Source organism: Nothoprocta perdicaria, unplaced genomic scaffold, assembly GCF_003342845.1.
Source record: "Nothoprocta perdicaria isolate Ctin4 unplaced genomic scaffold, notPer1 scaffold_102, whole genome shotgun sequence".
Lineage (NCBI taxonomy): Eukaryota > Metazoa > Chordata > Aves > Tinamiformes > Tinamidae > Nothoprocta > Nothoprocta perdicaria.
In genome coordinates this window covers 1,702,493-1,715,311 of record NW_020454117.1, presented here as the reverse complement: position 1 = coordinate 1,715,311, position 12,819 = coordinate 1,702,493, and positions in this window count along the sequence as shown.

The following is a 12,819-nucleotide window of genomic DNA, read 5'->3' as shown; positions in this document are numbered from 1 at the left end:
GAAACAACTTTGTACTATCACACTGGGGAGACGGGAGGTGCCTCTGCAGCTGTGCGAGCTGTGTGATGCTGAGCTGTCCCTGAGYCAGCCGGTAAGTCCTTGCAGAGCAGGGCAGGGGGCAGGCTGGGCGCTGGATGCAGAAGCAGCACAGGGCATGTTCGCRTAGCACGAGGGCGATTAGCCCAACTTCTCAGCTGAGCTTGCTGCAGTTTCCAGCTTACGGAATTAACCTGCTTGCTGCTAATTCAGCACTAGCTCACCATATTCTCTGCACTCATTAGAAACTGTTGTTGGTGGGTGGCCAAAGGGCAGTATTTTTTAATTTGTTCTGAAATGGAGAATATAGGTATGTCGTGTTTGAATATCTCTTAGAAAGCAGGGAAGTCCACATAAGTAACACCAAGTCGTGGCTACAAATGTTTATTTAAAACAGATCGATAACCTTGCAAATATTAGCTCCTAAGTTTTATACTATTTGCATTTTTCTGTGTGTTCCTTAAATATTTGTTTTGGTAGCAATGGAGTTACCCAACCATTTTCTTCTCTTGCTGATTAACTGCAGCTCCACCTTCCGTTATTGCTGATACAGCTGTTTGTAGGGCATCCCTATAAACTGTGTCATTAAAAAGAGCCAGGATAACTGCCCACCAGTAACCCTACAAGGGATGTTAAGCTTCTGCAGAGGGATAGGGCCTTCCTTAGCAGGTGTCACTACCAAAGGAGATGCATGTGGAAGCTCCTCCTAAAGAACTGTGGGACCCACCAGTGCAAGTAAGGATTAGTGGTGGGAGTTCACAAACAGCTGACACTTGACCACCTGAAAAGGCAGAACCATGGCATAAGCTGTGAGACAAACTGGGACATAGGGGGATATGAAAAATGCAGCCAAGTTTCACAGTTGCCCATTAATGAGCTCAGGAAAGGTGATTAGTTTACTACATTACTTTAGATTACTACAGAGCTCAGGAAACTTCAGTAATGTGAAAAAGAGAAAATAAAGGCTTTCTCATTACCGAACTTTCACAGAATCACAGTGTGGTTGAGACTGGAAGGGGCCTTTAAAGGTCGTCTACTCCTATCTCCCTGCTCAAGCAGGGTCACCTAGAACATGTTTCCGAGGACCCTGTTCAGGTGGCTTTAGAGTATATCCAAGGATGAAGACCCCACAACTTATGTGGGCAATCTGTACCAGTGCTGTCACTTTTGCAGTATATAAATGTTTTTTCTTAGATTCAGGAACTCAACCTCTTTACCTCTACAGGTATTTATAGACACTAATCAGATCTCCCCTCGGTCTTCTCCAGGATGAAAAGTAACAGGTCTCTCAGCCTTTCCTCATATAAAAGATGCTCCAATCYGTTGGATTTGTTCCAGTAGTTCCCTATTTCTCTGATACTGTGGAGCCRTAACTGGACCCAAAACTCCAGGTGTGGCCTCACTAGGACTGAGTAAAGGGGAAGGATGGCCTGCCTCAACCTGCTGCCACTGCCAATGCATCTCAGGATGTTATTTCTTTTATACAGTAGATACCAATTACTGCAGAGCAGCTCCCAGTCCATCAGACTCTCAAAATTGATGCTAATGACTTGGTACCTTCACAGACCTTTGAGGTGAACATATGGTTTGAAGGGAACATATGCAAGGCAGAATGCCCAGCATCCTGTCTGTCAGGCACAAGAATGCCATGTGGAATTCACTGTGCTCCTGGCATAATAGATACACCTGAAGAGAAACGAGGCAGTAGTCAGACTGCAGAGTGAAAGTAGCTGGCAAACACCCAGTGCGGCAGCTCTACCATATGCACAGAGACCAGACATGCATAACAGCTTCCAAGCATTTGTCCTACAGGAGAGCAGGACCTGTAAACAAGGTCCTACAGAGACTCTGGCTCTGTAGGTGCCTGAATTGATGCTGGCAATGCCAGGGGCATTAGCTGGAGTAGCAGCCACCCAGCCCAGCCGCTGCTGGTGACCAACGTCAGGTACAGTAGATTCAATCAGCCAAATACTGCCCCATGCAGCATCTCTTTTCAGAGAAAAACAGGCAAACTGAGCTCACTGAGCTTTGGAAGWCCTAAACTCCAGCGTGACAGTTGTGTGACACAAACTGGCTCTGCATATGGTTGTTTTGGCTCTTGTGCATCAGTGGTTCTTTGTTCTTCCTGAACAAAGAAGTGCAAATCACAGGTGGGGTCTGTATAAAGAGCAATTGGCTTCGTGACAGTGATGCCAGCAGACCATTTCTGTCTGTCCTGACATGTTCTTTTACGTGGGACCAGGCCTGTGACATCTCACACATCGCCATATGAGCAGTAAATACAGCAGCCCCTCCAATGAAACAGAAAAGCTTTGCATCTGTGACTTGTTATTCAATTATGATTAATATATTCAATTAATTTTTACTGAAATCTCCCTGGATAGTTTTACTGACATCTTCAAAGCGGGAAGCTGTGTGCTGACTCCAGTTTTGATTGGCAACGACTATGTGCACGCTGCTGTACTAGCTGAAGGAGAAGGGAGGGAATAGGGAGCCTCCAGCAAGAATGCAAGCATATATGCACATCTGGGAATTTGGCCTGGTCCAGACCAGGCTCTGCCATTTTAGTCATCTGGATTTATGCCATCTGTCTGTGTTAAGGAAATAAGGATTTATGTTTCTCCAAAGCTAATGCATATTGCATCTTTTATACAGAATCCACCATTCATCCAGATTTTTTTTTTTTTCTCAATTTCCCAAGACCACACGTTCTTTAGTTCTCTGTTTTGAACAAAGTGCTTTGAATCACTTACTCCGGCTACTTTTGTCTAACTGAAAAAAAAGTGTCTTGTTGGAAGAGAAAGAGAGAACGAATCAGAAGATAAAAGGCAGAATTATGAAGATGAGCAATCTTGCTAAAAAATAACATAAAGTGAGTTAGGAAATATGAACTCGCTTCGCAGATTGATGTTGTTACCACAGAAGAATGTTGTCTGTATCACAGCTTAATAAGACCTCTGTCTTGCCAGCATTTCCTCAAAGATTGATTGTTAAATTATGAAAAAAATCTTCCTTAAATGAAATTGTTGACAGATGTGGCACATGTCAAAGGACTCCAGTCCCCAGTATGCCTGTGCTTTCAGCAGAAGTTAGCTGCCAAACATTTCAATATTTTTCACTTCTCCATTGCCAGAGCCCATCCTACCTGCAATGTCCTTTTCAATTGCCATCTCCAGTGCTTGTATTTCATGACTGTCTCCCGCTCTCTTTTTGTCTTCTTCCTGAAGGAATGTAGGACCTTTGAAATTAGGTTGTTCATTTTATTCAGACATAGTATCCCTCTTAACCTCCCGTCCTTACCTACTGATTAGTGCTGCTGGGAACTATTAAATACTTGCAGAAGTCTGCCTCTGAGCTGGCCGTGGTTCAGGGCTGAGTCAAGTTACACTTTTATACCTCTCTGGAAGTGAATAAAGAGAAAAAAAGATACAATGGCTCTTCCTACTGCTTCCTTTGTCATCTGAGAATGAGTATTTTTGAATRATGGATGCACACTGAGAAGGAAAATGGAGACAAAAAGAAGAGAGGTATTCATTGGAGAGGTAGTCACAACTCCAAAAAGATACTCTTCAGTAATTATAATGAGAAGCCAGTGTAAGCACATATGCATCTTTAATGTAACAACTGGTACATTAAAAAATATTATAGAAAAGAGAGAATRTTACAGAATATTACAGAGAAAGTCCGTCCATCTGTGGACCTGTGCTCCGGGGCTGGCCTAAGCCTGCTCTGAAGCGGCAGTCGCTGTCGGCCTCCACGAGCAGCAAGTGCCAGAACTTCACTATATGGTGCCTAAGGAAGTTCTTCCCTTCATCTGTTTTCAACCAGTCTCCTGCTAGCTTGTGTGAGTGCTCCCTAGTCCTAGTATTGCAGAATCTCGTGAACAACAGTTCTGTGTTCTGCTTATCCACTGCCTCTATGATTTTATAAAACTTGAGCTCCCTTTCTTTTTTTCTTCTTCCTTGATCATTTTAGTTGCCCTTCATTGAATCTTAAGAACATCCTATTATCCAGAATCTCTTTTTTTTTGAGTTGAGGAAATGAACCTACACAATGTTTCTTCAACTAACTGTTAAAACTGGCTCAATTGAAAGCTCCATACAAAGCTTTTACTATTATCATGTGGTTTCCAAAGCACTTTCTTCTTATAAACGAAGAAGAGCAGGACTGAAAATATAGTTTATGTAAACAAGGGGAAGGTGTATCTGCTACCCCCCCCCCCCTTTTTTTTTCTCAAAGTGTCACTAAGATGAATGCTGTACACTATGACACTTGTGCTGTAGATCACAGAGTCACAGGATCATTGAGGTTGGAAGGGACCTCAAGAGATCACCTAGTCCAACCCCCTGCTCCAGCAGGGACACCCAGAGCAGGGGGCACAGGGYGGCATCCAGGTGGGTTTGGAAGATCTCCAGAGAAGGAGACTYCACAACCTCCCTGGGCAGCCTGTGCCAGGACTCTGGCACCCTCACAGGGAAGAAGTTCTTCCTCACAGGAACTGCCTGTGTTTTARCTTGTACCAATTATACCTTGTCCTGTCACTGGCCATCACTGAGAAAAGTTTGGCCCCTTCCTCCCTACATTCCACCTTCATGTATTATGCAATCACTTAAATAAAACTAAGCTTTTAGCTAAGCTTTTATCTTAGCTTTTAGCTGTTTATTTAATCCATTTCATTGTATTTTTGTTGGACAGGTGGTGGGTGGACAACCTGTTGTGGCGACAAGCTATACCASTATTCCTTCTAGGTAAGCTTCTGGATATATCTGACTTGTCTACACCATGAGCTCTATACTTTAAAGTAAAAGTAGGATGTGAGAGCTTACTTGAAAACACCACTTGAGAGTTGCCTCTGGCACTCATGATTATCAAAAGTCAGATCAGATATTATCTCAATCCACTGTTTGATATTTTCCTACTACCTCACATTATTGTGTATTTTTTACATAAAAGCGGTTTCAGCAGACAGTCTGGATATAAACTCTCCCACCACCCAATTTACAATTCCTGTAAATCTTCATATAATTCCTTCCTCTGCAGATGGAGGTGGGGGAGCTTCAGGTCATGGGGCTCCTTCTGCATTTCTCCTTCAGTCATTTTTCCCTTGGGTTATTTCTTAAAATTTATGCTACTACCTAGAGAGCTTTAAACTTCACCTTAGGTTTTTGCAATCTCTCTGTGTGCTTCTCCTGTTTGTTCCAGTCTTAGAACATAATCTCCATGAACTTTCTTTCTGTGCATCAAAAATATATTCTCTCTTGCTTCAAAATACTTCAAGGACAAAGAATGAATCAGAAGTTATTTTGGACAAACAGAGTCTTTGTAATGACTGCTAAAAAGTCCACAGCCATCAGTTATTTTTCTTGTGGAAAAAAATACCTGCCATTTCTCCCCTCATTGGTATAATGTGGCCAGAAAGTGTTCCCTTTAACAACAATCTAGTTTCACCACTTAAGCCCTCTACTTAGGCTCTTAACTTCTAAGTTTCCTTGGGATGGACAGCCTGAAATGTTAAAACAGCAAAGCACAGTGAGAAAAACAGGTCTTTCATCTTTCTTAGAAAAGGCTGAAATGCCAAGTGCAGCTCTCAGCATGTTAGAGACTATGAAGRCACTTAAAAAGAATAATGATACATGATTTGCCCATCACTAAAAAAAGGATAGCTCTTCTTCATCCTCTTCTATCGTGTCAAGAGGAGAAGGGACACCAGTGACAACCCTCTTGAAGTGGAGAGGAGGTAGGCTGGGGATGCCCAGTAGGCACATCTCCTGTTTTGCTGTCAGAAAACTGCTGTTCCCATTTATTGACTACAAGAATCAGGCAGTATAAAGCTTTTCAGGCAGATGCTAGAAAGTCTGCGTGCTCTCAGTGGAGCAGCACCCTGTGGTGGGTTTCTCCTCACCAAATCGGGAAGGATTTGCAGCTAAAAACACCTTCTCAGTGACAGTGAGGCATCGTCAGCRGGGTGCATGGTGGCACGTGCATGCACAGCCACGCGTGGAGATGCACATGAACACCCTGAGCTCTGCTCATGGTTGAAGRTAAAGGGCCAGCTGAGGCCGTGCCACTTTACACCAGTAGTTTGAGTGAGTTCCTCTGAACTGCACRCCCTGGTCTCAGGAGCCCTTTTTATTTCTTGCATCAGCAGTGTTATTATTTTTTTTCCAGATTCTTTGCTAGCCTTCATAGCTCACTAGAGGCTTTGRAAAGAAGACTTAAGAAAAGTCTTCCCTCCACCTTTTTAGGTGCTAGAGACCATTGGCAACATAGTGTAAGGAAATGAGGAAAAAAATGCAATGGGTCATTAAAACACTATGTAGCTAGTCCACTCCAGCTAATGCAGCATGCAGTTCTGACCAGTTTAACAACTGACAACCCATCCTCCTTTCTAAAATGGCATACATTCACTGGGGAATCTACAGGAGAGAGAGAAAGAGGTTTAGGAGAGCAGTTGTAGAAGCTCAGCRTAAAACAAAGAGAACTTTCACTTCTTTCCCCACTCCTACGATTTCTCAGACATTTTTTTTTTTTTTTTTCTCTTTCAGTAATTATCTACCTGGCTGTTCTCTCTCTCATAAACCTGGTCCCTGACTGCTTTTAGAGGCATTCGGAAAAAAATGTGGCCGTTCTTGGCAGTGTAGCTAATTGCTAAGCATTTGCTCTTTTGCAGAGCTGGAGTTAGCAGCATAGGTAAAATTCTCAGGTGTTCTCCYCGCCTTTAGAAAGCAGTTGTTATGCTACTCTGAAGGCCATTTCCCCTCTAATGCTGTAGGCATGTGCATCTCCTTCTGGTGCTGTTTACCAGTTCTCTAACAGATTAATATGAGAATAGCTCACTCTGTGACAATCTGAAACTTTAAAACTCCCTCAAATGCCTCATTACAGACCAAATAAAATAGTTTGTTTTCTGTGAATGATTAGTCCCTCTCAGCTCTTCCTTGCCCCATTGCTTTCCAAATGCTAATCTCAGGGTGTGTTTGTTTGCTTGTGCCAGTCTGTTTATAGCTACTGTATCCCTTTGGTGGAAGCTTACTGTATCTTCCTCATTTGCAGTAATCAGTGAGTTTTCATGATCTCTAACCATAATAAGAAGTCAGTTGAGGCATGTTTTTTTGGAAAACTAATTTCAGTTTCTAGGGCTGAGTTGTCTTCTCCACTTCAGTCGTGTTATATAAGACAGAGAAAAATGGGTCATGATGCTGGGCTAAGAAGTGTTCAAAAGAGCAAGCCTAAAGGGAGGACAGTCTTTCYGAACACATTCCTGAAGAGCAAAACTCTTCTGTTGCACTGCAGTCCTTTTATTTTTCATGATGATTTGCATACTTTTTTATTAAATGGTTGAAGCAGCATTATGCTCAGGCCATTTTGGGACTTCTGAGTTGCCACAATGCAAATATAGGACCAACATAGCTGACCTGGATTTACTTAGATGCATAACAACCACCAACAGTGTCAGTGCTATACAGTGCCTCCACAATAGCTAGAGAAAGAAGGGACAGGAGAAGGCAGAGCAAAGGTGAGACATAGCCGTGAGTTCTCCTATTCTTTCAGCTCCTTGCCTCTGTTGACAAGGAAATAGAAATGCTACAGGTAAATGCAATGGATAAAAGGACATTTACAGAGAGGATCCTCCCATGTTCCCTCACACGCAGGATTTAGGAATAAAAATCAAGAGAGTTTCCTCTGTAGAAAAGAATGGCCTTGGTAGCTGAAAGCCAACGGAGGTGGGGAGGGACATATAGGCTTAATGTGATAATGACTATGTTTGGCAGTGGTCAGGACACAGCATTAAATCATTTGCACTTAAAGAAGGTGCGAGGTGCTCTCCAGTGACAAGATAGACATTTGCAGTATTTTTAATGACCCCTTCTCCAATATCACAACATGACTTCTTGCACTGTGTGGCTTATTGCTGAAGGAAGAGCGTAAACACTGCACCTAACCTTCAGGCAGTTTCCCAGCAGTTTTCAGTTGAGATATTGATCCACTCTGGTGTCGTTAACTGTGCACACCCTCAGGAGCACGAATGTAAGTTTTTTTGCCCTTCACCGAAAGAAGCAAGAAGGAAATCTATCGAGTCAGCTGTATTCTTACTGTTCCTGAAATAATTCCTATTTACATACAACAGAAAGTTGTAGTCAAATAATGGGCATACACAGATACGTAAGCGATAAAAATTTAAAAGAGAATGAGTATTTCTGCAACATACAATTTAGTTTATGTTAAATGTGGATGATTTATGGAATCATAAAAAGAGAAAAATGGTCAGAAAAGGTCAGAAGGTCGACTCAGGAGGTCGATTAGTCCAACTCAGCACTCAAATTGTATCCAGCTAGATCAAGTTGCTCAGGACCTTGACCGGATAAGTTTTGAGTATCCCTAACTGTGGGATACTTTTGGGGATAAGTTTTGAGTATCCCCACAGTTAGGGATTCCCCAACTTCTCTGAATGCTTGATACAGTGTTTGACCTCTCCCATGGTCAGAATCAGAATTTTCCATGTTCCAAAATGCATTAATTGCCCCTCATGTTCCTGCTGTGTACCTGCAAGAAAAGTTTGTCTTTGTCTCCTCTATACCCTCCTTCTAAGTAGTGAATTAGCAAGTGGCAGTAAGCTTTAAGGCAAGTAGTAGAGAAGACCACATAACAAATAAGAGTGAACCTAGAAACTGCAGAGTTAAATTTTCAGATTCCATAGCTGTATTTTCAGAGTTACTCAGTGTTGGCAGACTGACAGAGTATGGAAGGATTTGAAAATAAGATGACCTTTCACAAGAAGGATCTTGATTTCCAGATGTGCTACGGAACTATAAATCAGCATTATGTGTAGGCTTGCTGTTTCTTCTGACTCAAAACAGATTTTGAACTCTAAGGATTCGGAGTTGTGATTTCTTGATATCGTGTCTAAATGAAGCATAGACTGGCTGAACTCACCTAGAACTTGATGGGAGGAGTTGGGTTTTAGAGAAGTTTCTACAAGACAGAGAAAAGACAACTGAAAGGTTGAATATCAAATAAAATTCCCCCACCTTTGTGCTCAGAGAGCCTCTATCTCACAAAGACTTCTAGTGTGATTAGATRAGGAGGAGGCTGTGGTGAACCTGTGTTTTCAGATGTGTCACTGAGCAGTCACCTTCATTCCACTTTCACATTAAAGCAAATTAAATWTTGCAGTAGAGGTGCCTGAAGTTGTTTTTCTACCCTGCATCTCCCATCTACAGATCTCATCTCTAAAAATGAGATAAGGATTTGCCATCCCCAGGCTCCTGGCAGCCGGCGCAGAAGCTGGGCAGGTCCTGAGGGATCGCAAGAGGTCGGAGCCAAGCAAAGCAAAGCATCCCATGAAGGGAGGGTCAGTTGCACAGGCAGGAGCCCTGTGCACCATTTGCCATTACTAGAAAGGTTTCACTCCACAGAGTGGAGCCTGTGCAAAAGCTTCACCTGCAAGAGAAGGAGTAACTTTTATCACGTTTATAATGAAAAACACTGATTTACTCGTATTCTGTAGGTGAAGCAAACCTTCCCCCCTCTCTGAATTACCTTGTTTTGTTGTTCCTCYGCAGCTCAGAGCAGGGAACTGATCCCAAACCAGGGTGCAGGAGTGGTGACCCCCATTACAGAGCCTGCAAATTCGGTGGCAGCTCCTGCTCCTTGTCCCTGCTCTGATGCTCTTGGTCACACCCAGCTGGTTCCTCTCGTACATTTTTTAATCTGTGGCTCCATTTGCTTCAGTGCACCCGCTCCGCAGAATGCCGTTTCCTTTTTATTGCTACTTTGTTCTGTTTTGTTCTCTTGAATTTGTGAGCAAGTAAACATACTGACAAGCAACCTTTAGGGAGTTTTTAAAGTCAGATTGGAGGAGGATAATTTGTGACGCTGCTAACCCCTGTGTAGTGTTAACTCTTTAAAACAAATCTAATTACGCTTTAAGATAAGGATATTAATGCCATCCATCARCACTGATAGCTCAGTATCACAGAATTCAACCCTTTGGCAACTCTTACATGTAATATAATGGCATAATTAATGGTTATGAAGACATCATTATGCACAACAGAGTATTTCTGTCTGTTGGCGTGTAGTCATTAGATGCCACGAAAGTGAGGTTAACAAGGCAAAGCCCCAGTCAGACAGTGCTGAGAGAGAAAGGCAGGGTCAGTCAGGCTTCCTTCAGCCCTTGGTAATATGGCAAAAGGTATTTTTAATCTTTGTCTCATAAGCCATGGAGAGAGATACTTGAGTTGTTTTCCACCGCATTCCTGCTTGCTGAAAGTCAAAAAGTATCAATCGATGCCTTTTTAGAAATACAAAAAGAAAGGCAGCTGAAAATGCATGTGAATACCACCAGTGCCATCTAGTGCTTTTGAGCCGTGGAGAAGTGTGGTATTTCCATGCAAGCTCTGCTGCCCTTCAGACAGGCGCAGCCTGACCTTATTGTGCCGCGCCAAATGGGACAGGATAGTGTTGCTCCTGCTTGCTGGAGTCTTCAGAAATGCAGGTAACTGCTCCTGACAATTCATAAGGCGTTTTATTACACACTTCTGTGCCTATTTTGCTGGTAGGGTGGCAGGCTGGCAGACGTTTATAAGCATYTGTCTGTGTTTTCTTGGAGACGTTTCAGGTTGGGCTCAACCATCATTGAATATGTAAGCTGCATCCTAGCAAGCCTGAGAAAGTGACTGTATGGACAGCTGGGCTATAGCAGGAAAATTAACTGAAAAAAACCCCTCTTCCTTATTATACTTTACATCCCTTCACCCTATTTTCTTTTTCTSCCTACTGCAGCCTTGTGCATTTTCTCTCCCTGCATATACTTGAGTCTCTTATACTGCCTTTACTGCCTTGCGCCTGGTCTTTTATTTGAAAACATAGACAAATAGAATATTTACTRCGTGGTTTAGAGAGGTGTTAATATGCAGTAAATCAGTAAGATCGTAAGTATTGATTTGTTGAGAGCTTAGCATATGGTCAAGTGTCAAGGAATAACAGTCCCTTTCTCTGAAAATTATTTAAATTCAGGCAAATATATGAGCACGGAGCTGATGTGTTGTCAGCAYTGCTTCTCTTTGGTGTCTCCCCAGCGCAGCCATGTTTCCCAGACACTGCTCTCTTCTGGCTTTATTTACTGCAGAATATGGCTCAGGCAGTGAGGGGAAGGAATGAGGCTGCTCTAACGAATTTGTTCTTTTATGGCTTCTCTCCTGCCCTTGCCTCCACAGCATGCCTGAGTGTTCGTTTTTCACTTCTACTCAGCTAGCTGCCAGGGAAAGTGCATGGGTTTACATTTGCAGCCCAGCTCTTCCCCTTGCCCATTCTGGGAAATAGCATGGCACCGAGAGCGGCCGTGCTTGGGACTAAGGACACTCCAGGTACCTTTTGTGACCCCATCTGCCTTGCACAATGTGGCACATTTGCACTGCAAACAGCGTGCACATACTGCTGAAGAGGAGTTATTATTAGTGGCCTAGGGTCAGATATGTGACTGCCTTGTCCTGCAGTGAAGCAGGGCTTGTTATCCTGGAGGCAAGACCTTATTTGTGAGGCTCCGTGGCTTTGGGAACTTGAACTAGCATCTGTGAGCGGTGCTACGCTTTCTATTCCACACTATCTTTTAGACATACCAGCTTGTCTGATGCTAATGCAGTTACCTCTAATAAGGCTCTTTAGTGTAGTAAAGTGAGCTGGCTTTAAAGAAGAAAGCTAGCTAGTCATTGCAGCGCAAGGCTCAGCAGAGGCTAATTTACCTGCTTCCCAGCACTTACCTGGAATTTAAGTGAGATGTGTTCGGAATTTGGCCACGCAGTACTGAGCAGGAAGATTTTACTGCTGTGATACAGCTGAGCATGCTAAAAACGCTCTGTGGCTGGTGACTCTGTGCTGTCTTTCACTCCTCCTGTTCAAGGATGTTCAAGGAAACCCTGGAAGCATCAGGTCCAGGTTGACCCCACTGTCCTGTGATGCAGCCTTGCAGAGGAGGTGTGCAAGACAAGGTCTTGAATCCTTTCAACATCAGTCTCTTGTCTCTCAGAAGCCTCAGCTCTTCAAAAGGCTGAGAAATGACTTAGCATTCTTAACAGGCTTAAAACTTGATTGGGAGACCTCGCCTCTTTTCCACAGCTTTTTTTGTGGATTGCACCTACCCTAGAAATCTCAGAGACGGAGCGAGGCCTTCTCTGAATATCTTCCGTCAAAACCCCAAGTTCTGAATTAGTTCTTCAGACAGCTCTGTCGACAGTTATGTGGCAGCAGCAGCACTGCTTTGGCAATTTTATAGGTATCTGCTTGGAGAAACTTAAGTCTCCTTTCAAGTACCATGGGTTCTGGGATAGTAGCTGGAGGGGAATATTGAGAACGTCTATCAGATGYATCTAAACTGAACTACTAGTTGCCTGGAGAACTAGGTAGATTTTGAAGTAACTTTGAATGTACAGCTTCTAGCTATCAGATTCTCTGTCCCAGGAGTGTTGTGAGAATAAATACATTATGTGCCATGATGGTGGCGGTTGCTGCGCGTGTCGCACGGCCGTTAACGGTCCCCGCGGTAACGGCCGTTCCCGGTGCCCACGCTGCCCCGGGCGCCTCCGCTCTGTGGCCGTGGGGCTGGGGCTGAGCCGGGGCTGGTGGCAGCGCTGGAGAGGGAGCGGTTGGTTTAGGCGAGGGCAGCGGCAGCGCTGGGCCGGGCTGCTGCTGGGTGGAGCGGGGCTCTGGGGGAGCTGCCTGCGCGTTGCCCTTTGCCGTCGGTGCTTCGGGGGAGCTGTGGGATTTGGGGAGTGGGAAGAGCTC